The sequence below is a fragment of the Hibiscus syriacus genome, unplaced genomic scaffold (genome assembly GCF_006381635.1).
Source record: "Hibiscus syriacus cultivar Baekdansim isolate YM2019G1 unplaced genomic scaffold, ASM638163v2 tig00110328_pilon, whole genome shotgun sequence".
Lineage (NCBI taxonomy): Eukaryota > Viridiplantae > Streptophyta > Magnoliopsida > Malvales > Malvaceae > Hibiscus > Hibiscus syriacus.
This window is the reverse complement of record NW_024062685.1, coordinates 8410126-8415618: the sequence shown is the minus strand read 5'-3', so window position 1 is coordinate 8415618 and position 5493 is coordinate 8410126. Positions and strand designations below refer to the sequence as shown.

The 5493-nt window shown below is 34.2% G+C and overlaps 1 long non-coding RNA gene across 1 annotated transcript; it reads left to right on the top strand.

The window, feature by feature from the left end:
• Positions 1 to 1667: 1667 nt before the first annotated feature.
• Positions 1668 to 2589, top strand: LOC120118763. The gene is made up of 3 exons (XR_005515778.1): positions 1668 to 1752; positions 2096 to 2176; positions 2461 to 2589. It is a non-coding gene; the product is annotated as an uncharacterized LOC120118763 (long non-coding RNA).
• The last annotated feature ends 2904 nt before the right edge of the window (positions 2590 to 5493 follow it).

Sequence of the window (5493 nt, the reverse complement as noted above, 5' to 3'; positions counted from 1 at the left end):
ATTTGAGTAGGTTGGTCTAATATTTCCAGTTTTGCAATCTCTCTCTTATTTCAATGTCAAATGGCTCCTTTTTTCAAGGTTGTGTGTATTCACTTCAACCAATTGCTTCTCTGAAGCTTCTAATTTGTGGTCTTCTGTATGCAGGCTCCTATCTATGTAAGTAAACAGATTTTCTTGAAGATGCTATTAGAATTGCTATGGGATGGCAGAGTGCGTGATAGAAAGTCTACTTATGATTTTGCTCGACAGGTTCGTTGTATATGCCTGCCTTTGGAGTTTTCTCAAAAATAGGTTGTTTCCTGTTAACGCAGGGTTTTATGCTTCCAGTGCTGCAGATGGCCCGGATTTGCTAACGGAGGAGTTGAATCTGGTGAGAAATATAGATTTAGCTGCGATGAAGAAAGGTACAATGATGCAGGTAATAAACATAGAATATAATCTCGTAACCAAGATAAAATTTCAGAATCTACGAAATGATTACCAACTCACAATGCTATTTCTTTCCTTTGTTATCAAACATTGAAGATCTTAGTGTTTACACTATAAAACGAATTTTGTGCAGCATTGTTAAGAGACACAAACTAATGAAGCTACGCCACTCAAGTGATGATCAGTGACATGTTTTGGTAGCGGTAATTCGATTCGGAGTTTCATCGGTGCTCAGTACTCAGCTATTATAGTTTACAGGGCACAGGAACTTGTTATGCTAAAGTAGTCAGCAGAGAGAACCATTAACCTGTTACCTAGAATTTCAGTGCTAGATAAGCATGATGAAATTCCTGGATGGATGCGTAATATGTATGTATTTCTGGATTCATTGTATAATACGGAAAACCTTGATTCACATATATTTGGGTTCTTCTCTTGCACACGCACACACACACACACATATATATATATAATAAAATATCATTGACATCTCGAGATAAAGGAGAGATATAAAATTCATTCCATCCCTACTTTCAGACATAGTCGATCGATGACACTCTATCTAAATGAGGAGGAAATTACAAATGGTCAACAATTTTTTTTCCCAACCCTTTAATCACCATAAACCAACATCACTTGCTGTACATCAAGCATGAACAAAAATACACAAAATCAGATAGAACAACAGTTGCTATTTCTACAAACAGTGTGGCTGAGTGAGTGCCTAAGTAATTTTGGTGAGAGCGAGACATTCCTTGATTAATGATGGTTGAATTTCTGGTTCGGCAATGCGGAGAGTGTATCACCATCTTCCTTGGGCACACCTTTGAATTCATGCTTGCTTTAAAAACAGAAACATTTCCTTTTTTTTTATAGTGGTATTTGTGATTTATCAGAATACATGGCCAGGTAGCTTATATGACTATCTGCATAAGAAAGGGGTGTTTTTAAGTTGCCGTCTTTACTCAAAGTAGCCCTTGATGTTTCCAAGGGAATGAACTTTGCATCAAAACAAAATCAACCACAGAGACCTGAAAACTGCCAATCTTTGATGGATGAGAATCAAGTAGGCTGTTTTTGTTAATCAAGTCACTGATTAATTATTTTCTATTAGAAGCTATTTGTTTTTATTTTCCTTATGAATTTTTGACTGGGATTATAGTATACTGTAAATTGTATGATTGATTAACTTATGATATTTGTCTTAAATTATTGGCCTGTCCTTACAGGTTGTTAAAGTTGCCGATTTGGAGTTGCTAGAGTGCAGGCTCATTCGGGAGTAATGCAGCTGAAACTGGAACATACCGCTGGATGGCTCCTGAGGTATGCATTTTTTCTTGGACATTATTTTTCTCTTTTGTATTCTTACATCATAATAGTTTAGCTACTCCGATGATCTTGTAATAAACTTAGCTATTTATGTTTCTTCAAGATCATAAAAATACATGTTACGGTGTTCAGACTAATTCTGTGTCGGAACTAAAAAATCATTTTGTATGTGACGCTAACCCATTAATATGATCATCTTCTAAATGATTACACTTTTTATCATTGATTTACCACCTTGCACTGTAGATTTTTTACTTATTAATCGACACAAACATGAATTTCAATTCTAGAAGGAGCTCTAATCTAATATTGCATCAACCTATCTTAACTAATGTAGGTTATTGAGCACAAGCCATGTGATCACAAGGCAGATGTTTTTAGCTTTGGGATAGCACTCTGGGAGCTACTGACAGGAGAAGTAAGACTCGCTATTTTGTGGAATAGTTCTGTTTTTTTATTGTGGATACTTGCCTGTGGCAAACTTTCTTTCTTCTACGAGTATGATACTTTGAGAATTTATCTTTATGACTGATTATTCTTACATTGCACTGCTAGCTCCCATATTCTCTCTCGACTCCACTTCAAGCAGCAGTTGGTGTGGTGCAAATAGTACTTTTCTTTTGTACAAACACAAAAATACGAAATTTTTTGTTTTGTGCTAAGGAGGATATTTTGTTTATAACAATCTAATGGTCTTTTCAGAATCTTCGTCCTACGATCCCAAAGAATACAAACCCAAGACTAGGGGAATTGCTTGAGAGATGCTGGCAGCAGGACCCCACTCAAAGGCCTAACTTCTCTGCAATTGTAGAAATCCTTCAACACATAGATAAAGAGTACAATATTCATATGACATGCTTTTTGTTTTGCCTTATCAAACAATTCTAAAATGGTATACTATTGTGACAGGTTGCAGATAAGGGGGAAGATTGCAACATGAGCAAGTCATCCGTCAGTGTTTTCTCATCTATGTGAGGGGACACCATCAACCCCAATAGTAAGGGGATGCTGTGAACTAAATGTATTGTTGTCTGACTGCATTGTCCGTATTATATCGTTTTATATATAGCATTATGAATGATGAGCTATTCAGTACAGCAGCTTGCATTTAGAGAGATTCAGTTTTCAGCTATCCTAAGTTACAATTGCCCTCTCTTTGGTTCCAACTTTTCTTTCTTCTCTAAGCTGCTATGTGAAGCCCTAATTCTTCACTTCCGTCAATCGTGGATCTTCAAGGTACAGATTCATTATCACATTCCGGATCGTGACTCGATCTCTTGTTTATTGCAATTTTGTGAAAAAGAGTACAGGAATTGTTGTACAGGAAATTTTTGCAATAGAAAATGTTATGACCTATACCTGTAGCAAACGGTGTTTTATGGCTAGTTGAAACTGAAGGTGACACTGCAGGGCAAATCGGCGGTCAGTCACTATACTTGCCGAGGAGTTGCGGGTAGGAACTCTGACTGTACCTGACAATGCATGCATGCAATTCATTGTTAGACGTGCTTGTTTTCTTGCATACGCCCCGAGCCACCGCTTGCAGCTTGACTAGGCTTCTCAAAGAGCTATATGCTCGTCTCGCCTGTTCATTATAATTTTCAATTATCAAAACCAGAACACGAAATGTTAAGTTTAGCCATGTCTTAGATGTTTGAAAAAGAAATGCATGTAGTTACAATGACCCCTGAAGAATGACTGGATTTTAATTGCTGCAATGTCCTCTCTGGTTAAACGTTTGTCTGAAATGACGATCTAGACGAAGCTGAGATGTTGGGGAAGTCTCTAGCTTCTTTGATCGTTGGATGGTGACTTAGTTTCTGCTATGAATAATTGATATGTCTCTTTGGTGGGATCATTTGATAAACTTATTTCGAACTGCGTTGAACCAGTTTCTAGCGGTGCCAATATTTGCAAAGTCGGGTTTTTGTTTCTATGTATCTGATTCGAGGAGGAGGAAGGGGGGGGGGGGGGACTTTAAGGCAAGGAGTTATGCCGTGCAAGCCATATAAGTGCTACTTTTTCTTGCTGAACAATGATCGTCAGACTAAGAACGTGGGAGGATGATTTTATAGGGTAAACTATTTGTATCACTATTTATTTTATTATTTCCTTTTTCATTTGACCACCGATTTTAAAATTTGTTAATCAGATCACTTAATTATTTTAAGTACATCAATTAAGTCATTTATCGTAACACTTAATGAATAGGGTGATCGGGTTGTTAAAAGAATTGATATGATTACATATTTGATCTTCATATCTATATATTCTATCAACTTAATTTTAATTTAATTAAATAAATTTAATCTTCATTTAGTTTGTGACATGTATCAATACCTAATTGGTATATTATTCAATTTTTTTACATATATAATTACAAAAGTATTATTTAATAAATTAATATAATTTAAAATTATATATATTTTTGTTGCCCTCCAGTTTCAAGGTTTCACCTTATTCTAGACCGATTCGGGTTGTACACTGATTTTGGTGGGTGAATTTCTGCATACACAATGATTCAAACCTGACATTGCTTAAGTGATATCAAGTGATTACCACTTGAACCAACCATTTGATTAATTTATAATATTTTTGTAACATTTTTAAAGAAATAATTTTGAAGATAACATTAATAAGAGTATAAATGAGTCCATAAAGTATAATTCTCTACCGTATCCGGTTGTATCACAAGAATAAAAGGCCCAGCGTAATTAGAGTGCCAGGCCCAGTTCAGCGACATTTTCAACAGAGTTGGGTCTACGTGGAAATGGGTACATCGGCCATTTTCACCTCTTCTCTTCCTCCTTCCTTCTAGTTGACTCCCGACAGTCGACTATTGTTAGGGATTATAATTGAGTCCGAAAGTTTTAATTTGATTCGATCTAATAAGTCAGATTTTAAAAAAATTTGGGTTCAAGTTGAGTCGAGTTAGATTTTTTAAGGAGTGTTGTTGGAGGGTGAAACATTTTGACATGAACCAACTTAAGGATAATAATGTAATTTCCTTAAAAATTTATATTTTCTTAATTAAATCCTTATTTTATGCTGGGTTAGGTAGGATAGAATTTACTCAAAAAATTTGAGTTGGATCAAGTTGAGGGGAAAATATATATTTTTCAGATCGGATAATGTCGTATGTACGATATATAATTTTTAGGTCAGATCAAATTTAGATAGAATTCATATTTTCAGATTGGGGAGTTTTCCCTAAATGTTGTCCGTTTCGCAAAATTTAATTGTTTGTATATCAAGTAAACTTCATTTTCTGATTTATCAACTACAAACTTAATCATTTTCAGACGGCGTAATATTAAAATAAATATCGAAATTATATTCTAAATTGATTTTGTATCTAAAGAATTTTTTGTTAAAAATAAGTGTAATATTTTCTCCGTTACACTTTTACGTAATTACCGTGAAAAGACAGTTAAATGACACGTGTCATGTTTATATTTTATTTTTTAAAAGAATAAAATATTGTCTAAAATAGTTTTTTAAAAAAATTTAAACGTGACACGTGTTATTTAACGATTTTTTTAACAATATACCCCTAAAAATATAATTAGAAAAATTAGATACTTATCTTTAATTAAAAGTAATTTACATATAAAATTTAATTTTATGTATATTTAGACATTTATTTTTATATTAAACATTTTATGATTAAGTTCATACTTTTTTCGGGGGAAAGAACTTTATTATTTGAGTTTTTTGGGTGACTGAGGATTATTC